Below are 23,877 nucleotides of genomic sequence, written 5' to 3' on the forward strand. Positions count from 1 at the left end.
GGGAGCGGGACATGCCAGCAGGGTTTGCTGGCCTCAGGAAGGAGCTGCGGGCTGTGCCCACCTGGCCTGCCCACCACCAGGAGATGAGGCCACCTTCTGTTGAGGCTCCCAACCTGGTCTCCGCCTCAGCGGCATCTCACTGGGGACAATGAGAGCCTCTTGTAAAGGCAGCAGTGCTGCGGGATGCTCGGGAGGGAGGGATGCTCACAGCCGTGCAGGTGAAGGGTGCAGGGCTCCAAAACAGCGTGATGGTACCCTTGCAGTCGGGGTCACCCCAAACTCCTCCCAGCATCCCCCACCTGCAGAAGCAGCATCAGGGCTGCCCTTTGGGCACCCTGCCCACTATTGCTTGGTACACTGGCCCATGGAGGGATGGATTCTGTGCCTTATGTTTCAAGCACGCAGCACAGGAGGAAAGCTGTTACCTCCCTCTGCTCCTGTGCCCCCGCTGGACGTTTAAACTTCAACACAGTAACAGCAGGCACTGCCTCTTGCTGCCTTGGCACAGCTGAGGTACCACGTTGGAAACCAGGCATCTTCCATGAGGACACGAGGCGATCGATGCCAACTCCACCTGGGATGCAGAGTGCTCAGCACACATTCAGTGAAAAGCATGAGACCCACCCTCAGGAGAAGGGGCGACGTACAAGTTCATAAGTTGGTCATTGTTGTTATTTTATTATTAATAATAATCCACCTCTTCCAGAGGCATCAAGCTTACTGCCCTATTCCCTGCCCTCAGACTGCACAGTCCAGTGGCCTTACACCCTTCCACCACAGAGTGGACAAACAATTTGCATAACGTAATTAAATTTACAGTAATCTCCACCGAAGTCAGCCTGTAAGGGATGGTGTGTACACGGTCTTAAAGCAAATCACCGCTAGTGATGAAAGAGCCTATTTCAGTTAAGCAAATTATGAGGAGGCGGGTGATGTCCTCAGTATAATAATTCCATGTGAATTATTTATATGGAATCTGCAATTACACTGAGCAAAACAGTGCATAAAGCACACTTAATTATCCAACCACCTGTTAGGAGCGCCGGCACAGCCGATAGCAGCATCCCCCATGAATTACCCTGCTGCCGGCAGCGGTATCGTGCGGGAAGAGCCACGGACCCTGCAGCAAGCGCCGGGGCTGGGAGGAGCGGGGGCTCGTGCCCTGGAGAGCCCCGACCCCAGGCAGCCTGTGCAGGGATTTTGCCAGCGGTCCAGGAAATGCTCCATTTCAGGTCAACTTCCACTGTTTCTTTTCACCCTGAGAAAGGTTCTGGTTATTTTCTTAATGCTTTTGGGGCTTTTTTTAGCTACTGTCTAATAGATGGTTTTACACAAGGATTACCTGCTTGCATCAGTCCCTGGGCAATTTCACAGGGCAAACAAACTCACTGCAGCAGAGATCCAAGGCAGGAGTCAACCCGGTACCCAAAGCAGGAAGAATCCCCTCTCCTCCTGCCCCCAGTTCCCCACTTTGTGCTCTGACAGAGGTTTTCTCAGCAATAACTTGACTTCTTTGGTTGAGTCACTGACCCAGAGCAGCATGTGCTTTCAGCCCATCAAAGGGTGGACCAGTCCTGAATGTTTAATGGAAAAGAAATGAGTGCTTTTTCTTTAAAGATTTACCATGTATAAATGTATGAGAGTATTAAAGGCAACAATTAACTTTATTGGAAACTTTATATTCTCCAGCCTCATTAGGACTGCCAACAAGATCTATTATTAGTATTACTATGCAGATAATGTAATAAAAAGGGTATTTAAAGTAGATAGTTTTGCACTGAAATAAAATAGCCGTTCTTTCACGTGCTTTCTGCCTCTTTCCCTTTCTCCCTCCGCTGCATTGCATCGGAGGCCTGGGCTGCTGGGCTTGGCAGTGAGCGCTCTGCATGGACAGCCTCCCTCCCCTCGCAGGGCAGGCTCTGGTCTTGAAACTGGTCAGGTTCCTTTAAATGATCCCAAGTACTCATTAAAAGATCAAGGAGAGAACAAAGGACTGGTGTGTCTTGCCAAAGATGACCCCAATAACCCAAAAACATGGCCACGAGCTGCTGGAACTGGAACGACATAGATTAAGAAAGCGTTCGGTGGTGTTTGCCTTTCTGCAGCAAGGCTGTGAACTTGTGAGGGAAAAAGACAGGTTTAATCAGCCTGTCTATTTAATGAATGCCCTGTCTTCTGTAGGCAAGTGTCAATGGAAAATTTCCTCCTGCCTCACTGTGGCTTCAGAGCAGCAGCCAGACTGCTTGCCCAGCTGCCTGGATGAGCACTATTCTGCCCAGGCAGCTTTGCAGCATTAAAAAGCAGAGAGGCAAGCTCGCCTCTCTTAATGATGCCTAATTTTTTCCTGCTTTGTAAGACACTTAACATTTCTCACCCATGATGTCTGCTCTCCTTGCAGGGCTTCCAATTTCAGTGTTGTCATCCCAAAGCTTCCTTTTCACCAAGTCCCTACAGAGCAACAGGTAGCAGCAGGAGAAAAGGCAGCCTTTAAAGAATAAAGAAACAAAAGGTTTCCTTTTGTGACACAAATGTCAGGACTCCTTCTCCTCTCACTGTGGTTGTGCTTTGAGCAATAATTTAAAAAATGAAGTAAAAACTCCAAGCAGAAGTCAGCTGAGACTCCCGCTCGCCCCCGGCCCATAGCGGCACAGTGGGAAGGCGGGGGGAGGCTGGCAGCTTTGCCTCTCCCGCACCCCAGGAGAACCCCACGGGGAGCAGAAGGTGCCCAGCCAGGGACCCAGAGAGGTCAGCAGGGCCGGCTGGAAGCGAGAACGCGGCTGCCGGATCCTGTAAGCCGCTGGCAAACAGTGATATTTCAGCTGGTGTCAGTCCCTGAGGTGCCGCTGCATGGAGTGAGAGGTGTTCGGGGACCCACGACATGGACTCTATCATCATAAAAAAGGATCTGTTTAATTTGTGGGTTTAAATTTTAAATGTGTTGGAGCAGATCTGCTTTCAGCTCTCAACCCAGTGCTCAGCTGCACTATTCACATTCTGCTTCTGCAAGAGTCCCCGGGGGGGATTCAAATGCCATTTAAATGAGCTCGTTTCTCCTTCCTTCCTTAGTATTTCTCCAGTGCTGGGCAGGGGCAGGACAGCTCTGCCTTGGGCCCCAGCTCCCACTGTCCCTGCGATGCCCACGGGATGCACGTAGCATCATCCATCCCTGCTGGACCAAGCCCTGGGTGCACCCTGGGGTCCCAGGACAGCAAAATGCCAGGCGGTGGGTTCTGCACCGGCAGAGCATTTCGGTTCAGAGGGTCTCTCTCTGCCCCCTTGCTCAGACCTGAGGCTGCAGGCGGTGGTAGTTGCTGTCCCTGGCGTGGCTGCTCCTCTGTGCTTTCCCCAGAGCAGCTCCAGCTCTTTGCCTCCCGCGCCTGGGCACTTTCCATCACGTTTATTACACCCTGCAGTCTAATTAACAGAGAGGAGTCAAAGGACCCGAAAGCAATGATTGTAATAAATAATCGCTTGGTGACTGCGGAGTTAATATTCCACCAGGGTCTCCTCCTGGCCTCCAGAAGAGATGGCAGAGAGAGAAGGGAAGAGAAATGAAGCCTTGCAGCGTGACATGTGGAGGACTGCCTGGAGGAGAGCAGCCCTCCTCCAAAGGCTTCTTGTCCTTTCCTGCTTCACCTCCTCCCCGAACACTTTAGAGCAACAGCAACAACTTTTTCAGTAGCCCTTTGACGTGGTGCTGGATGGGGATTTAGCGACACTCTGTGAAATGTTGTAAAAATCGACATGTGCCAACTAATCTCTGCCAAAAGGATTGTCCCAGAGGGAACAGGACCACCACATCTCAGACCACCACAGCTCTCCTCATACCAGCCTGGAGCTCCCACACACCAAGGTCCTGATCCCATGCCCGTGGAAACATCCGCAGCTCAGAGGAGTGTACAGAGGCATCGGGATCAGTGCCCTGCTGAGGAAACACAGACCACAAGGTCTTCATCCTGCCTCCTCCTCCTCCTCCAAGGGAGGGTGGCAGGGGATGCTCTGGGTGCTTCACTGCCTCCCTGTGCATCCCGCTTTACAGCAGCACTCTGGCTGGTTTCCCCCATGCCACCGCGGTGCTGGCAGCACCCCATGCTCCCCATGAGGTTCGGAGGCTGCGGTGGGACTCTGCGTGCAGCTCCATGCAATTATCTGTAGAGAGCATGGCTGTGCTGGTAATTTGTTAGCTCCACACATATCTCTACTAATTATAAATCTCAGCTGAGATTTGCATTTTTATGAAATGCTTGTGCTAGAAATCTTTATAAAAAAACGTACATATTAATTCAATCTAATCTTGGTCATTTCAGGTTCCATAAGAAAGCATTTTCATAAAGCTACAAAGCTAACATCTATAACTTTTCAGTTTCACCAGAGAGCATACCTCTGCATTAAGTTGTACATTTATCTTCCAAGACGGAACTGATAATGAGAGCTAACGAAGCGAGAGTCCTCTGTAGCCCAATGCTGGATGCAGTGGGCCAACCTGTGCCCTGCGGGTGCTTGGCCATGGCTGTGCCCACCAAGCTTTGAAGGAGGGAAGGTAAGGGGAGCTATTTCTAACGTTGTTTGAGATACTGAGGTGCGAGATGGAGGCAGGAGAGCACACCGATGCTCAGGAGCTACCCCAGCTCAGGCTCACCGCAGCAGCCGCCGCTCCTTCCCTGGGCAGGGCATCTCCATCAGCTTCACTCGCCTGCACAAGTCACCTCCTGTGCTTTGCTCTTTGGCTATTTCTGTTTAATTCATGGCAGTGCCCCAGAGAAGATGAAGAAACACAGTGCATGAGGCCCGGGCATCTCGTGCAAATGGCTTTCTTCCCTCTGGTGGGGACTCCTTTAAGTGGGCCTTTCCCAGCTGAGGCTCAAAGCCAGTAATTTCATCAGCAATTTGTATCTCATTCGAAATGCCTTTGTCTGGAGTCAGGGGAAAAAAAGATTAACTTTTCCTCCCTGAAATATGGCTGTCGGATGCGAGGGAATAGAGAAGGCAAATAAGCAAAGCAAAGTTAAGCTTTCTGTATAGAGCTGGAGGCTTAACGGTGCAGATTACAACAGCAGGTGATGAGCGGCTCTAGCCTCTGCTGTGTAGGCTGTGAAAAATCCTGTTAAACCGCAAAGGCAGTTTAGCTACAGCTCCCCATTTCAGAAATGATTGAGCTGAAATCCCAGGGACTGACAGCCCCCAGGAAGCACGAGCGATCTTGCTGAAGGCCAGGCAGAGTCCCGGGAGGGCTGAGCCACGTCGAGGGGTGCATGTGGGCTCGGAGCCCATCCACTTCCACCAGCACCGGCAAGGACCTGCTCCCGCACCTCACACCTTTTCGGCAGTGATTAATGAAGAGCAAATCCGGCAGGATGAAAGCACGATGGGAAACAGCAAGCTATGGAATGATGCAGGTTGAGCAACCAAAATGTGGGAGGAGAAGAGTGTCTTGGGGCAAGCTCAAGGGAAGTCAAGAGCTTTATTTATTACTTTTAATAACTTAGTAAATGACCATCTTCAAAGATTTTGGGACTGAGCACAAAAACAAAACCAGACATATCACAAATGGGGGCAGAGGGAGCAAGGAGGCAGCGGGCAGAGCGGCATGATGCTGGGAGAGCCGTCATTTGGGAGCCCTCCTTCATTCACATCCAGCTTCCTCAGCATCCACCCAATCTGCCAGCGAAGGCAACAGATGCCGGCGAAGTTTCTGGCTGTTAGCTGCTAATAAGAAACTAATTAGCTAATTAGCTAATATTTTTGATCCTTTGGACTGGATTCTGCGGGTGTCTGCAGATCCAGGCTGATTCCAGCCCACCTGGGGCTGGCTGAAGGCAGTGCCACAACCTCCATCCACTCTGGGAGAGGGAGGCTGCCTTTGCTCCATCCCGCAGGCAAAGCCCTTGGTGGCGCGTGGCTGTGTCTGCGGCACGGCTGCTGCAACCCACTTTGATCTCAGCGGGTAGCACCAGGACACAGGCCTGGGGGCAGGCGGTCTTGGCAGGGCACCCACCACTCTGGACATGCGATGGCTGCCAGGGTGCCAGCCGGTGCCATCTGACCAGGAAACGCTCACCATCATCTCCTTGGACTCATTTTCTCCTTTCTGTGAGGCAATGGGCTGTAGTGCTGCGAGACCCCTGCCCACCCAGGGGAGCCGGGAGATGTTCTTCTTGCAAACAAGAACATCTTGCTTGCAGACACCTGTTGCTGCTTCGCAAGGGTTCACATTCCAAGTCTCCTGGTACCACACGAAAGGCAAATTCATCTGGAGGCTGCCCAGGCTTGGTTTAAGATTGCTGGCCCCTTTACTGCAGAAGCAAGACAAACATTTACTTCTTCCTGAAGAAAAACATGCCGGAGGCCTCCCTTGACTGCGCTGCACGAAGCCGGGAGTGAACGCTGGGGCGTCCTGCCGCCCGCAAGGCTCCAGATGCATGGGATTGCCAAGGAGCTTTAGAAAAGCAGCCAAAGTTTTCCAGCTTATCCAAAGCGAATCTCCAGTCCCTGCGAGGTTTGTCCTTCACTAAGAATTAGAGACAAGTTTCTAGTGCTTTCCTCCGCCATCTGCCCCGGCTTTAGTTGAAATGCAACGTTTTACTCTGGCAATCAGTAGGTAATCTTGTCAGCATTACTTAGAGAACCTGGGTCTGTCCTGCCCATCTGATGCTCTGTGCAGCAGAGGGAAAATCACGGCTCCCTCTTGAAAGGAGGGGAGAAATTAAGGTTGACTGGCACAGGAAAACAAGCAATCCAGAGATGACAATGTGCCACAGGAGCTTAAAATAAGCATCAACAAATTCAAACAAAAACAAATCTGCATTGAAAACAGACTCTTTCTCAGACCACATCCCCACTTTAAAGTGCCTTTGAATTCTCCCCTGCACATTTAGAACACGCTCCCCCTTCACAGCCTCTCACTTGCTTTGTTTTGCTGTTTGGTAGCAGGCAAATGAGGGCTGAAGTTTGAAATGGTGTTTTCTTATTAGCACACATGCAAATACTAATAAATAGCTCTGCATGTGCTCTGGCTCCCAGTGCTTTGTGCTTTGCCCCGGCAGCACTCCTGCAGGCAGGTGGGCCAGCAAGCAGGGGAAGGGCAAATGGATGTTAAAAAAGTCATATTATCATGTGGGGGTTTTTTGTAATGGCAAAAAGCCCAGCTTTGCTCTTCAAGGGGCATGACCCAAGCTGCGAGCTTCAGCAGCTTCAGCTCCAGCTCTGCCCCATCCCACCTCTCCGGAGGTGAGGGGCTGCTGGCAGCCCTTGGGAAAGCGTCTTCCAGCAGCAAAATAAAAAAATGCAGAAAATCAGAAGGTCATCTTCAGGTGGCAGCTGACATACTTGAATACCACTACGCCTCATTTGCAAATGGCTATATTGGAGCTTACCGGCAGTTCAGTCCTCAAGGACTGCGGTTTATGAGCTGGTGTCACCATTTGCCCAGCTCTGCAGGGAGCTGAGATTGGCACAAGTCGCCTGGTTCCCAGAGCCACAGCTTGAGGGAGGGACCAGATTTCACGGTGTGCGAAGGGGCTGGCACCAGAGCCACCCAGCACTGCAAGCATCCTCGCTGAGGCCCCACGTGCCGCCACGTGTGCGTGTTGTGGCTGGCCTGCTCCTCTTCGCTCTCTGCACAACTTTGTTAACTGATTTCGTTAACAAAAAGGAAATCAGGAGAAAGGAAGGAAAAAGCTCCCCACCAGCTCCCCCAGATGCCGCTGAGAGCTCCTCTGTGTGCCATGTGGGAGCCAGCATCGATAATTAATAGATCATGCAGAAGGGAGTGGAAGAGGCTGTCGGATGCGCAAGCGCTGCCGGAATCGATGAGGGTGGAGTCTGAATCACTGCTTCTGACAAATGTATGGCCCTTTATGTGATGCTCTCCTGTGGTGCGATGGATGAGACTCACGAGTCAGCCCTGGGTGCTCAGGTGCATCCCAACATGGGTGCCTGAGCTGCCCCATCCCCAGGGATGGGGGTACAGGGGCAGGCAGCAGCAGGCAAGGTGGCAGCTGTTTCCAGCCGAAGCTCAGTGCTGTGCCAGGCACAGAGGCAGCCGTGGCACCATGGACACGGGGCAGGCAGGCAGGCATTGAAGAGCGGCTGAGGGCTTCTTGCTAGCTGCTGGTTTTGGGGCAGATTATGAATTGTTTGATATGGAATTTCAAATGATCGCTTAAGTAGCTAATTAGCTCGTAGCAACTTCGAGCAACCTGGGTGTAGTGTGTATTTAAGTGTTTAATGCCTTTTTTCCCTCTCTCTTCCTTTCTAATTGGCATTTAATTAAAAGAATAAATAAAAAAAGAAAAGCAGCTTTGCCTGGGCTGCTTGGGTTTAAATATTAAACAGTTTGCTTCTCCTCAAGAAGTGCTGCAGCTTGGGCTCCCGCAGCAGAGGCGAGGCAGCGGGGACGGGGACGGGTCGTGGCTAGGTGCAGGCACAGAAGGCACGCTGGTTGACCCTGCAGGGACCCCGTGGAAGGAGGGAGCTTGCCGGCACCATTGCTGCAACACAGCCTATGGCACGTAGCAGGGCTGCCTTCTGCCAGGGGGTTGCTTCCACCGGGAGAAAGAGCCGGACCCCCCCATGCCGACACTCCGCAGCTCCTGCCACTGACCGGCCGGGGCCGATGCCTTCCTCTCACCTTGTATCCTCCTTCTCAGCACATTTTCCAGCAGAGATCGGGACTTGGCAAGGCTCCCCTTGGCTTTCCCCTGTGAAAGCAGCCTCCGTGCCCCTGGGGAGCCCGAGAGGGGATGCTGGGGAAGGAAACGTCCATTAGCAAAGCGCTCGATAACTGCTGCTTTCTGATTGATTGTGTTCTCTAATGTCTGAAAATCGCCTAGCGCTCTGGCTTCCTCTCCTGGCGAGGGCGGAGGTACTGGCTGGCCGGCCAGATGAAGTTGTAACAGCATTGGGAGTGTTCTGATGTCTCTACCGCTGCTCTGACAAGGACGAGGCAGTGCACAGGAGCTCCGGAACAAAGCGGTGGTTTCAAAGCCCTTCTCTCCAGAGACGTAATTACAAAAGGAGGAGCCTGGGTCCCCACCTGCCGCATTCCCCGGGAGAGGTCCAGGCTGTGCCTGGGGCTGTTCCTGTTCCCCCAGCATCTCCCTCCCTGGCAGATAAGACCACATCCCCCATCCTTGGGATGACCAGGCAGCACCTCTTGAAACACTGATGTATGAGGAGATTAAAAATCCCTGCTGTATTTGCCACCATGGATGACCAACTGCTCTGAAAAGTTGATGTCCAGAAGTTTAACTTTTCCCAGCTTCGTTAGTGTTTGGGTGGATTTGATACAAAACATAGCAAAAGTGCATGCCTGTGAATACCAAGCGTGTTAATGGGTTAAAGTAAATCTAAAGTAACATTTGAAAGCTGGAAGATGAAAGCAGATCACAGGGCAAAGATCAAACAATCTAGAACCACTTCTAAGCCTTTTAGTGCTGCGGATTATTAGCATTTGAAAGTGAAGAGCATTAGTGAAAGAAGAGGATGGGGGGCGCAGGAAGGAATTTCTGTTGTGCAGATAAAAAGTGAAGTAAGTGACAGTGGAAGAGGAAGAATGCAAATTATCCGGCTTATTAAGCACCACACAGAATGGCTGTGTACATGCAAGCATGTGCACGTCAACAGGGAACCACCAGCTTATTTTTAGATGGTGAGCACACGACTTGGGCTGGTCCCTGCTGGGATGCTTGCTGGGAGCCTTCCGAGTGTGCCCTTCTGCATCAGCACAGGGAGGAAAAACCTGAAAGGAGCAGCAGCAGGGCTGGGACAGCTGGTACCAACTGTTTGGAGTTTCCTGGCATAGAGGCAGGTCTCTGAAAAAGATATTTAACTGTAAAATTAACTAATGCATTTTATTTACTGGGCAAAGCTCTGGGAGGAGCCTCCCATTTTTATCCCCATGCAAAACCAGAGTGGTGTTCAGTAAACCCAGGATGGGCAGCAGCAGGGAAAGTGCAGCAGCCCCTGATGTGGTGGAGCCCAGCAAAGCCAGCGAGAAAACAAACAGCCGGAAGGCAGTGGTTACACTAAGGCAACATCAATGTCTGCTAGCAAAGGTGTTCGGTATCAGCATATAGATATTTACAGCCTTTTACCTACAGCAAGAGCTTTCCCAGCTAGCCAGTTACCCCCTGCCCAGAGCCACAACCAGGGTGGGAAGTGCGTTGAGGTTGGGGACACCCAGCATTGAGCCAGCTGCAGCCCTTGGGGGAGAGAGGCTCAGCACCCCCAGAGGGATATGCCTCTTCAAAAGTGCTGTGTCCCGTAAAACAGGGGCCTTGGGAAGAGTCCACAGCTGGCTGTCATTCCCCTCTTGCCTCTCCCACCTCCGGGAGCTGCTGTCCAGGGCAGGAGGGATGCCGTGGTGGGATGCTCGCAGAGATGCTTTTGCACACCCGCAGGTGCTGGCAATGCTTCCCAGCACCCACAGCACCCGGGCCTTCTGCACCCCTTTGTCCACGTGCCAATCTTTGGGTGCAGAACCACCATCTCCCTGGTGATAATCCATGACACTAAGATGTGCATCGCTAGGAACACTTATGACACTGGCAATTAGCAAAGACAACTCGTTTTGTCCTCACAGCCTGAACCAGCCTGCTTCAAAGTCGGTAACAAAAGACCTTTTATGCCACAGCCTCTTTACACAGCACAATTGCCTTTTAACCTTCTTCAGTTAAATGCGGTACAACTCCACAGTGGAAGAAAGCTCAAGTTAGCTCATGCTGGTTTAACTTGCACCAGCCAGCATATATTCCACTGAAATATTTCCACTTCCATCTGTGGGTGGCCATGCAGTGCCTGCACTCACCCCGGCAGCTCAGCACATGCAGGGAGCCCAGGAAGGGAGCAGGGAACAGGGGGCCAGGAGCTCCCCCTGCTCCAGCACTTGGAAGGGTTGCTGGGATGCAGAGGCTCCCAGCAGAGCAGATGCTTCCTCCAGGTGCTGGCACAAGAACAGCCAGGGGGAGGAAGAAGCTGTGAGGCAAGGGCCCTTGTCCCCTGCCCTGACTTACAGCTTCTTGGCATGCAACCTGTAGTGTCTTTGTTCCCCTTCTGCCAATTTACACGTATCAGTAATTGCATGCAATTAGGCCTAACGGAGTGCATGTGTATCTAGCTCGCATTGCTTCCCAACATGGCTTTTTTTCTCTGTTTAAAGGTTGCCAAAAACTCTCTTAATGTAAGCATTGTGGGAGTCTGTTATTTAGTGTTTGCAAAAGCTTCCTGTGATATTGTCCTGTGTGTATTCATTTTGTTACCTGGGTACCAGGATGAAAGCTGCCACAGCGAATAAGCTATCAGCCAGTCCCAATAGCAAAGTTGTTGGGCTGCCCTCGGAGAAGCCTGGCCCCAGGAGGAGGGCAGCACAGCCTGGCCCTCAGCATCCCCGAGGCAGCACCCAGGCAGGGGACCCTACGGGTACCAGAAACAACGGCACCTCCGCTTGTCTCGGGTGCTCATCTGCATGGCTGCAATTTCCAGTGGCGAATTACAAGAGAGGAGAAAGGGAGAAAGTGAATGCCATATCTATTATATGCAGCCTTGGCTGTAATAAACAGTGAAGCTGACTGTTCCCAGAGGGACTTGCTAATATAGGGGATTGATTCACTGCAGTGTAACCCCCCAAGGGCTTTACATACAAGTCTGACTAAACTTCCTATAAAATCAATCCAGCCTTTTCACCACTTTTGACAGGGTGTTCTAATATTAATCTACTCCCCTTGTCAGTCAGCTCCACTAACAAAGGCTCTAATGATCTTTAACCAGGCACAAGAAACACTACACAGGTAGGTGGAGGATTCCTGGATCCCTGAGGAAGAAAAAAATTCCATCCTTCACATAGGTGAAGGAATTGCATTGCTGCCTAAAACATTACTATTGCAATTTATTATTAATTATAGTGGCAATGAAGATGCAAACAGCTTGCAAGGCAAGGCTGGGCCCAGGCGATGAATGTGTTTTGCCCCTTGCCTGCCCCAGGAAGGCACACGCAAAGCAAGGACTTGCCTCAGTAAGATGCTGTGGAGGAAAAGGCATGGGCAGGACGGTACCAGAGTTATGAAAGACAGTGCCTGGGAGGCAAGGCAGCCTGATAAGCACACTCTTCTCTGTCCAGGCTGCACTTAGCCTCAGGCGCCTGGAGGAAAAGAAGTCGCTTTGGAAAAAATGTAAAGCACCTGGCCCTTCTGATCAAGCCCAGCACAGACTTTTCCCTTTCTCCTGCAAAAGGCTTCCACATCTCTGCCTCTGACTCACAGCAAACTCATCCTGCCTGACAGTTAGAGAGACAGGAGCCCACCTCGCTTCCTTCATGCTGTAATTAGGCAAGTCCGTAGGTGCGTGGGGCAGGCTGCAAACACCTGACAGGATGGGGACGTTCCTGCTGTGAGCGGGGCTGAGCACACCTCCGTCCCCCTACCCAAGCCACTGGCTCACATCAGCCCACATGAGCCTCGAGAGCCAGGCCTGAACGCACCCTTCCATCGCCTCCGCACGTGCCTTTGGGTACCACTAGTTTTCTGCCCCCCAAACTGATTCTTCCTGCCCACCTTGGCAAGGTTTGACCCCATGGGGAGGATGCTAGGTGTGTCTTAAAGAAAAATTAGAGACTGCAGCTGGATTTATTTTTTTTTTAAAGCAGAAAGAGGTGTTTTCTCACATGCTTGCTCTTCCCTCATGCAGTCGCAGGCAGCAGTGCTGCATGGCAAGGCCCTGCACACCCCCCAGCACACAGAGCATCCCTAGGCTTAAACAAAAGCATCGCTTTGGACATGGGCCAAATCTGCACTGGTTTCAGCCCCAGCCAGTATTCATTTGTTGGCTTTGGAAGCAGCAGTTCGCTGAGAGAGGAGCCACGTGCGGCAGCGGCGTGCTCAGGCGCTGCGGTAACTATGCATTTTTTATTGAGCAAGCGAACTAATGGGCATGTACAATGCATGCAACTTGTCAGCACACTCACCACTGCCACCTCCAATGATGAGGCGGCTGCCTGGGGCTGGAGTAAATTACTCATCCTCTCCCGCCCTGCTTCGTGTTTTTGCTAATATTTTTATGACTGTGCTACTGCAAGGGCTTGGCTGCCGAGTGCCTCTGGCTCTGCTGACTCAGCCCCAGTGCTGGGGACATCAGGAGGCATCAGAGGTGTCTGCTGCTTCCCCACATGCTCCAGTGAGATAGATATTTGGCCTCGCAGGGCTTGCGCCACTGGCCAGTCCCTGGGGCAGGAGGCAGGGAAGCCAGCTCGTCGTGGCAGTCTTGCCATCTAAAAGCCGTCTGCGAAGCTCAGGAGGGATGGGCTGCTCAAAGCCAAGTTCCTGCGAGCATCCTCCCTCGTTCAGCCTGATGAAGTGTTTCAAACGGGCACCAGCAGCCCTTGGCTTCGTGCCTCAAGCCCTATTGCTCCCATTACAGCATCGGGCAGGGTTAGAGCAGATTTTTCCGGCAGCATAAGCCGGCAGAGCACTGTTGAGCTCTGTGGGGCTGAACAAGTACGCCTCGGCTTTGCTTCGTTTGAACAAAGCAGATTTTTAAAGAGAGACACTGGAAATCAGAGGAAGGAACTCAAAAAGGGTCATCATCTGAATTGATCTAGTGGTTAACAAGTCCCCCAAAATCTGCAGAATCCCTTCACTGGGCTTAATTATGTGGCAAATGGAATCACAAATATTTACTCAACATTAATGCCATGCAGGCTCCATCAGGAAATCCCAGGGACGTTGCCTAAAGATCACCTTAATGCCTTTCACCGGAAAAGAAGGTCCTGAGCGGGTATTACACTAGCCAGAATGTTATAAACAAGTCTAATGATTTGCTTTGCTTCCCCCCTTGACAGAACTCTTAATTATGTATCTTGCAAACGCGCTTGGAAAATGGATTAGCCGCACCAGCTGCTCGCTACCGTGGCAGAGCCTTTCTGAAGTGTTTGTAGTGGCTCCAAAGTGTGATCCCCCTTCCCTGCGCTGGCAGCGAAGGCATGTGATGGGGAAGGACTTGCTCTGGGTCGGTGGGGAGATTAGCTGGGCTTTGTAGCCCAGACAATTGCTGGAACTGGTCACAGCTGTCTCTGCTCACAAGATGGGAATCGGGGTGATTTGCACGAGGTTGGTTCGCTTTGTTGCATGCCTTGTTTTGCAGCAGGATGGCAGGAGAGAATACAGGAGAATTGCAAAACCAAACAAACAGCACATTAAAGGGTTTTTTCTCACCAGCCTGGCAGGACAAGCATCTGCTCCTGCAAACCCCGGGTGGCTCAGGCCACCTGTAGGAGAGAGCATCCCTCTGCACAGCACAGCCCCTTCCGAGTCCTGGCTTTGCAAGAGGCTGGTGAGCCCCAGCCAGCACCGGCAATCCAAGAGGATAATTTATTACTTGCCATTAGAGGAGCCAACTTTTTTGTCCTGTGTTTATTCAGTGCTTAGCATAACAGCATCCCTGCACAACACTTTTGCTGATGGGGACCCCAGAGGAGCAACGAGTCCCAGGTAGGAGAGGTGCTGTGTGTTCATCCCTGCGAGCCTGCCGTGGCAAGCCCACTGCCCCAGGATGTTGGACACGCACCTCCCAGTATCCCTCACTGCCACGGCTCCTCTCCCACGTTCATCTCCAACGCAGACGCAGAGTCATCCTTCCAATAAGCTCCCGAGGACACCCATTAATAAAGTGCTACTTATTTCTCCGTGCTCTGAAATCGCTAGGTGGTCAGTGCACCGTAATGGAACTTTTAGCTCAAGTAGCAGTGACTTTGACCATGCAAAATTACACTCTATTCTGGCCAAATTAACTAGGTAATGCCTTGCATTAGTGTAAAATCCTCCATCAAGCCATGAAGGCTGCCGTTAAAACCACTCAAGGCCAAAAAACTGGGGGGGGGGGGGGGGGGGGGGGGGGGGGGAACAGGTCTGCTCGCTTAGCAGTCCAAGAGGCTGATTTTCCACCGCCTTGCACCTTGTGCCTGCCTGCACACGTGGGCAAAGCCAGGGTGACAACGCGAATATCCTTGCTGAGCGGCTTCAGGCATCGCCTGGACCTGCCCAGCCTGGGGGGAGCAGCCCCCCATTCCCAGCCCCACTGCAGACTCACTCCTCCGTGCCTGTGCCCACCGCTCCCACTGACGAGGATCCACCTGCACAGGCAAACAGGCTTCACAGGAGCAGGACGGCACACCAGCCCCCTCCGTTAACGTTAACTGGGCACCGGCTGGTGGGTGCAGGGTTCAGCCCCACTGCCATGCAGGAGGTGTTCTCGGTGGTCGTGGCACCCAGGCTGCCACCCCTGCGGCACTTCCCATTCCTGGCATTGTGTGCCACCTCCTGCATCCCCCCATTTTCCCCTCCTAATCTGGCAGACAGATACCTGGAGCTGGCTGTTCCTGGATGACCCAGGAAGCCTCTGTAGCTCAAGCAGAAGATATCTGGAAGAAACTAAAGCACCTCGGATGGATGGATGCGCAGACATCAAATGCAGCTTAATTAGGGGAAAGCATCTTTCTGATTAACGCTCCCCATCTGTGTGACACCGGCAAAGGGAAAGGGAAGAAGCTGACAAAGAGTTTATTTGTTTTGCAGTTACGAATGAAATAAAAAATTACTTGGTCTAATTAGACCTCTTTTAGTAAGAGGACCATGCAAAATAAACTCCATTTCATTACCGATGCCAGCACAAGTCTCTCTTGCACTTTATATGTTTAAGTGAAAATGTGGAAGGTCAATTTGCTATGTAAATTTTTGCAAATTTGGCTAAACTAAAACGATTACCCTAATATGTATGCAAATTAGCTTAATTGATAATGACTTCTTTCGGCAACTTTAAAGAAGGGGAGGGGGGAATTATTCCAATTGTGACTATACTCTAAAGCGTTCCTTTGCCCAATAAAGAAATTATATCTTGACAAATTAAAGAGAATATAATGAAATCAGATTAATTAATTCTACGACAAATTAGCACATGCAAAGAGAGGGGGAGAGATTTACAGAAGCAAAATTCACTAGTGAAGGCTACGGGAATTCATCATCTTTCATAAAGATATTTAAATACCTTAATTTTCTTCGGGCTAACGAGGAGTTCTTTGCCAATACAATGGCTTGGCTTTGCTAATAGAGAGTCCGGCCAACCAGTGGGAGAAGAAAAAAGTCTAGAGGCAACAGTATTGAGGGGTGAGCCCCTTGGTCCTCGTGTCATTGTAGCTGCACCCGGGGGCTCAGGTGCCTTTGGGTTGATGCCCTCCCTCCCCAGCCCCCTGCTTGACAGCCAGCGCAGTGCAGGCAGCGAGGTGCAGGCAGAGAGGTACAGGCAGCAAGGTGCAGGCAGCACAATGCAGGCAGTGCAGTGCAAGCAGCGCGGTGCAGGCAGCAGGCCAGCTGCACCAGACCGCAGAGAGCCTTTTCCTGGCACCAGCCCAGTGTGCACCGAAATGCCTGACCCCAGCACATCTCTGCTTGGCTGCCCACGGCGTGTGGGGAACATTAATTACACTGAAACGGGAAGTGGCAACTCAAAACTCGCCCCGCTACCACTATAAAACTCACATGAAGTAATAAAAATAATTACCAGCAACACCGTATGTAATATCCTTCTGTGTCATCTCTCTCCTGTTGGTAATAAAGCTACCTAACAAATTAACTGTAAGGGAGGGACTGTTTATTTACCTTGTAATTAGACCGTGCTGGAAAATGCTTCCTATGAAATGTGGAATGGAAGGGAGCTGCACAGAGCACTGGCATGCAGCAAGGTCCCTGTGCAGGTACCAGAAAAGTTCTGCAGAACTGAAGGTGGTTGGGAAGCAGCGTCTGTGGAGCCCCACGGGACCCCCACACTGGGCTGCATTCCCCAGCCCAGCACCAGCCCAGCCTGGCCCACCCTCATCCCCCCTCAGCACGCATGGCGCCTGGCTCACACCCCCGAGGTTAACGCTGTGCTGCCAAGCGGCAAAACTCATCTGTTCTAGAAATCGCTCAGACACCTCTTTCTGAGGTACGTTAGGCTACAGCATTTATAAAAGTAAATCAATTGTACTCTTAAACTCTGCCCACAGCCCTCATTAACCTTGAGCCCCTCTCATCCCCTGCCATGAGCAAGCGCTGGCTGCGCCCCGATGCTGGTGCTGCCGCGGGACTGAGCAGGGGGTGCTGGCTCGGCAATGGCACCCAGCCACATACACCTGCGTGCCCAGCCTTCCCTGTTGGTTGGTGCATTCGCCCCATCCTTTAGACCCTGGCAGAGCTGGGGGCTGAGCAAGGAAGCCTTTTGCTCCACCTATTCACTGTGGTCAGTTCTGTACCATGTCTCCCAGTTTGCTGGTGCCTTTAGAACATCTCCTTGGCATCATGCACGAGCTAGGATAGGAAAGGAGCAAGCACACTGGTCAGATAGACACCCTGAAGAGGATCTGTCTTGCCACTCTCCCATTTTTTTGCCACCCTCTTTTTCTCTCTTTTTTTCTGGGGCTATTTCCTCATCTACAAAAACAAGCAACAAGAAGAGAAAAGCTGTGCCTTTAGATCATCAGCAGAAATCTATCCTCACTCCATTGCCCTGGAAATTTGTTAAAATGTAAAACATTAAAGGAAGGACGGGGCCGTGGGGGTAAGATGTGTTTTTTCGACTTTGTCTCTCATTTGTTAATTGTGCTCATCAGCGAAAATAATTTGTGGCAGAGATGGGGAGTGAAAAAAAAACAAGGAAGGAGCTGATCATATGCAGGGGAAACAACTCAGATGTGAAAACACTTCAGACTGGGAGATTGCACTATTTATTCACACAAGTGTCCTGCTGTGCTTCAGAAATGCAGTGATTAAATGAGCTGCTGCAAAGGTGTTTGCTATTAAGAAATCCCGTCTCTGGCTATTCTCTCCCATGCAATGAAGATGGAGCCCAGCAGAAGTTCTGACTTGGTGCCTTATTAAAGATTTAGAGGCTCTTCCCTCCCACTCCCATCTCCAAAGTGCTTTTTGAACCTGTTCCAGAATTAAACACAGACAAGCCGAGCAGGGGCTTGTTCAACACAGATGCCAAGTGAGAGCTAAGAAGAACTTAGAAAGGCATTTGTGTTAACAGATGTTTCTCCTCTCTGCCTTGGATCAGCAGTGAGCAGGGCTGGTGGCACAGAGCCTGGCAAGAGCAGCAGAAGGGCACGGGGGCAGCTGGAGTGCTGCTGGCCCCTGCCCAAACCCCGCACAGTGACTGCCCAGGGGACTGGGGGCTGAGGAGCCCCTTGGTTGCCCCAAATATACCCCATGTGCTGCTGAGCCTGGCACAAGGCCGTGCATCCCCGCTGATAGCTTACCTGGATGGGGAGTGACAGCAAGCCCTGCATACCTTACATAAATTAAAAACACCCCCTGAGAGCAAAGTCCCACTGGCAAAGCCTTGGAGAAGGACAGACATCCTCTGCCCAAGTTAGTGCCCATGCACCGCACTGCCCACCCCAGCCCAGTCCCCAAGACCTGTCGGGATGCAGTGCTGGGGACCCGTGGGATCATCCCACCATCCCGGGCTGTGCCACTGAGCTCCCAGCTGGACGACCTCTGTCCAATCAGAAATGCCCCCCGCAGCAGGCGGGCTCAGCCTCCAGCACCCATGCCCACCTGGTGCTGCAGAGCATCCTGGCCCCAGCTCTACCACCCACACCCAGTGCTGGCTGAGCAGGTCACCAAAGCCCCCTCAGCATCAGGAAAGCAAACAAAGACTAAGGATGATGGAGAAGTCCCTGCCGTACCCCAGAGCACTGGGGATTTTGAACCCACGCCACGCAGCACATCTGCTCTGGCTGCTTGGCTGGAGCGAAGCATTGCCCCTTTCAAGTTGCTGGAGCACCGCTATTACTCTGAGGCTAAGCAGCGCTAATGGAGAACGCCTTCCAAGTTTCATTTTCCTCTGTAATGGAAAATGCAAGAGCGAGATTTCAGTCTGTAAGCCCTTCTCTGAAAAAACAAATATCTTTACTGGCACTGGACAGCCTGCCAATCAGGCACAAAATTGCTGGCTTCTCTTTCTCCCCTCAAGGAATGCCTCTGCATACAAAGATACCAGAAAAACTTCAGGACCCAGAGGATAAAAGGGCCTTCTCTGCCTTTCAGTGGGTGATTTGCAATGCATTGCTTCAGCATAATTTCCCATCTCCACCGCTCACAAAGGAAGCTCTGTTGCTATCTGTGAGTTTAATAATTTCTCTTCCCTACACCTTGCATTCAGAATTCATCTTTCAACACCTCGGCTCTTGCTCTCCAACCAGGCTGCGGCTCTGCCTGAGCTCTCCCTCTTAGTTAGAGCTAAAGCAGTAATAAAAACAGAGCCTTAACATTCAAAAGACATCTTGAGCCAGGAGCAGGCGGGATGCTCATCTGGAAGAGGCAGGCAGCATGGATGGCCCTGCCAACACCAGCTCCCAGTGCTGAGACACGAGTGTCCATGAGGTCTCCATCCCTCAGCTCCACCTGCAGGTCCCTCTGCAGGGACATTGTCTGAACCAACACCCCTTGTCCCAAGGCAGCCATGGGCTGCAAGGCACCATATGCCCCTGGCTCCAGCTCTCTTAGCGACAAGAAGGAGCGGCAGCTCTCATGAAGCACATCTGTCTTCATCCATGTGGCCTCTGGTACCTCCCAAGCCCTTGGCACACCCACCCAGGGCCAAGCCAGCTGCACAGTTTTGTCCTTCTTGGACTCTTTGGACCATGCCAAGCAGGTTTGCATCATCGCGAGAGGGAACTGCCGAAAACTTGTCACCACCTGCTATCAGACTGAGAGATTTGCATAAATTATTCCCCAAAGCCTTCAGTCCCCACAGGATGTATTCTTTATCCATTTAGCTGGGAATGCAGCTATTAAGAGCCTGCAGACATACAGCATTTGCAAAATTAGTACAAGAGGCTCCAAATAATCCATAAATCCATCTGTTACACAAGCCACATCTGATCATCTCTTCTCCCTTTAGCTTTCCAAGGGGAAATACTACGATTCCTCTAGCAACAGGCAGCAACCATTTCTCACGTGGCCCTGGCATGAAACCCGCTGCTCCCCATCCCGGGAAAGGTGAATTGAAGAGACGTCTGCTCCAAAACTCGTGAGCAATTGCTGCTCTTCAGCCAGTGCCCATGCAGGGACCTTTGCATTTGTGGCGTGACATAAATGTCTCTTGGTTTTCACTCACCAGCGCCTGACCGTTTTATATCAAAACACATCCAAAGGCTTTTCCCACACTAAGCAGGAGCTCCTTCATAGACACAAGAAGCAGCAGCTTTATTGTTTATCCTTTCAAATTTTGGCCCAAGTCCCCAGGGAAGTGAGGTGACCCTGCCACCTCGCCTACGAGCACCCCCAGCAGTGCCATCCCAGCACTTGCCCCAGCCAGGCTATTCAGCATGAGATTTGTCTGTTCCCCTTCAGGCAGGCAGGGTGGCAATCGAGGAGCAGGGTTGTAACAGGGGAGTGTTTGGGGGGATGAGAGCGGCAGCCCCTGGCTTCCCCAGTGAGCTCCCACCCGGGGCTGGTGGAGCATGTGTGCACCAGCGTCTCTGGCAAAACCGTGGTCCCCACCAGCACCTGGCACCGCAGCCACCTCGCAGAGCCAGACTGATGCTCAGCTGTGCACAGAAACCCCTGAAAAGCCGCCCCTGCCCCAGCCTGCAGCTCTGCGGCACCGACAGCCCCCGCCGAAGGTGCACAGAGCTGCAGCAGCTCGTGAGGAAGCACGCACTGGGCTGCTCCGCACAGGTACAAAGTTCTGCAAAAATGTTAAATTATTCATCTGCTGGAGCTCTCTCACCCTCCACTTGCTGTGTGGATGGATCATTAATTATCTCCCATATACAATGGAGGAAGCTGAAGAGACAGCCGAAAAACAGGAGGAGGAACTGCCGGTGCCCCCTGCCCAGTTACCTGCTTTGCCACCTGCCCACCAGCAAGTGGGATGTGAGACCTGTCCCAGGGAGACCCCAAGCCCCAACCACCGCCGTGCAGACCGCAGTGACGTTATTTATTTATTTTGGTACAGTTTGGCACGTAGCACAACTGTACGCACATAAATAATTCAGACCACTAAAGACTGCTGCAGAGGCGACTTTCCTGGGGATTTAATGTTCGCATCCCTCACATTCCCGCCACAGCAAAAAAAAGAGAAATTACAACTTGATCTACAAGACCGGACTCCCCTCTCCTTCTCCTTTGCAGCTGCTTTATAAACAACGGCAGAGCCCTTGCCAGGCTGGGCTTACCCTGCAGGGCTGCTGGCAGGGAACGGGCAGCTGCAAGGCTGCTGGCACAGCGGGCACTGGTGTGAGCGGTGCACTGTGCATGGGGTCCATGCCACTCCTCAGAGGCGTTTGGCTCCAAAGAGAGCGCAGATATGCTGGGGATCTGGGGACCCAGGACCACCTCCTGCCTGCTGGAGCATCCCGCCGGGCTCCCCACTGCCCAGGCAGAGCAGTCGGTCATGCCAGAGGCTGCTCCTTGCTCCCTCCTGCTCCTGGGGCTTCTCATATAGTCCTTGACATTTTCCTTCTCAAGGGGCAAGTCCCTGGTGCATCCTCACAGAGTAATTGTGAAATTATTATGATTGGTGTTTTAATTTAAATTGGATGGAGAAATGTTGTACTGCGGCTGACTCATTTGCTATGGATTTTCACTTAACCAAATTGATTAGTCAACCAACTAGACTTAACTTGAAAGTTGTAATCATTCATTACCAGATCTAATTTTCATGTCGCTCCCAGGCTACATTTGGAAATGGAAGTGCAAAGACTTTAGGAAGGTTAGGGCGGAGCAGCTGAAAAACTTTGGGCTACAGCAGCCGGTGCCACCCTGCTGCCGGTGCCTGTGCCAGTGTCCCCTTCCCAAGCCACAGGAGCAGCAGCCAGGCTGCCAGGAACAACCATGAAATACAGCAGCAAACACGTCCCTCCCACAGCTTATAATGTAAATTAAACCGTGGAAGGTAGGGGACCTGTAAGAAATCATCCATTTCAACCAAAGTTCTTGTCTGACAATGAAATTCTCCTGCTTGCACCGGGTCTTGCTCGCTGCCCACATGCGCCCTGGGTGCTTTCAGCACTGGCTCAGTGCAGAGGAGCCAGGAGGGACAGCAGGGGTGGCAGGGTCGGATCCAGCCCCAGCTATGCGCTCACTCCGGTGACCCTGCCTCTTTGCGTGACACACAGCACCGGCACCCATCCTCCCCAGGGATGGGGACAGAAGTCTCTTGCATGAATGTGACATGCTGCTCCCCTCTCCATGCCTATGCCCAGGTCTGAGGACTCCTCTGTTTAGCTCTAATCACTGCCAGGCACCGCAGAGGCCACTGCCTCTTTAAATAAGCAGGCTGCATGCAAATTAATACTTTTAATTAACAGTTAGGACTTACTGGAAGGACTAGGACTTGCTCTCCCAGATGGACTCTGCCTGTTGGCATAAACGGCAAGGTTCTGCTAGGTCAGGCTGGCCAGGACCTGCTGCCGAATTTCTCACCATTCCCTGCTGATTAAAATGACAGGAGGAGATACCTCAGGCGGGACAGCCGGACAGACAGCAAGGGACAGCCGCACAGGCTGGCCTCCTGCAGAGCGTGGGAACACTGGCGGGCTCAGGGCAACCCTGGCACCAGCGCTGGCAGCCTGCAGGCAGCCCTGTGCCACACCGGGGCAAAGCCTGGCCAGGTGCCCCATGCCAGCCTTGGCAGGGGCTCTTAGCAAAAGCCCTCTGTAAGCAGCTTCTTGCACTAAGGAGGTGCAGAGGGCATCCGCTGCCCAGGAGCAGGGCCAGGCAGGGACAACGGTGAAGCCACCAAGTCCATGAAGTCAGTGCCCCAGCGAGTGCAGCTCCCCACCTCTGCATCCCAATAATTGCCACAGTAGCAGGTGCAGGAGGAGCGGGCTGGAGGGAAAACCTTATTCAAAGCTATGTATGTTAACGTCTCCAAAAGCTTTTAACAGAGGCATTATTCCCACCTGGAGAATCAATGCATTTTAATTCCCTCCGAGCTATTTGTTTGGCTTTGCTTCTGTTTTTCAAGTGCACGAGCCACATTTAACAAAACAAAGGAGCCCTGCAAGAGAGACCACACATTGCATTTTCCCTTGAAACTACTGGAAGTTCATTTTCAAAGCAGGGCAGTTTTCTGGGAATCAATGCATATCAACCAAAATCAATAGTTACTTTACGCAGATGGGCTGAGACACCTAAGTCATAGCATGCTCTGCCATTGGTACCCAAATCTGTATGTTTTTCAACAAGTCAATGCATTTAAGCAGCTGCTACTGTCTTTTCACTTAAAAGTAATCCGTTTGCAGATCAGACAGTCCCTGTCCATGGAGCCCAGTAATACCCCTGATGCTCTGGGGACTGCTGGTGCCCACAGCCCTCCACTGCAGGCGGCCAAGCAGAGGCTCCAGCAGAGATGGTGAGCTTTGAAAATCCAAACAAATCCCACATTTAGTGATGAGTCCTGGTAGTTCAGCTCCCCCTCTCAACTGGGGATGAAAACCTCCGCTGAAGAAGCATGCCAGCTCCTGACCACTTCCATTCCCACTGACATTTCAGAAGCTTTTTCATCTGGCTTTGCTCTTCAGTAGTGCAATCACCAGCGCGTCCAGGTGCACTGGCATGAAAGGCAGAACATAAGCATGTTTTTGCAGGACAGAGACATTCAATTTAGTTGAAAGGCTCTGCCAAGTGCAGTGCCTTTAAGGAGAGAGAACTGTGAGTCCCACTCATCCCAGATACTGGGGAGAACTCCAGGCAGGGAGACCGGCCAGGGCCAGCAACTGCCAGCAAATGCCTCTGTGATGTTCAGAAGCAGGCATTTTCCTCAGCTTTTTTTTCTCTTCCTTTTGCTGTATGCAAATCGCCGCACTCTGTGAGTTATTAGATAACAAAGGACTGTTTTCTC

Source organism: Falco punctatus (assembly GCF_963210335.1).
Source record: "Falco punctatus genome assembly, chromosome: 16".
NCBI lineage: Eukaryota > Metazoa > Chordata > Aves > Falconiformes > Falconidae > Falco > Falco punctatus.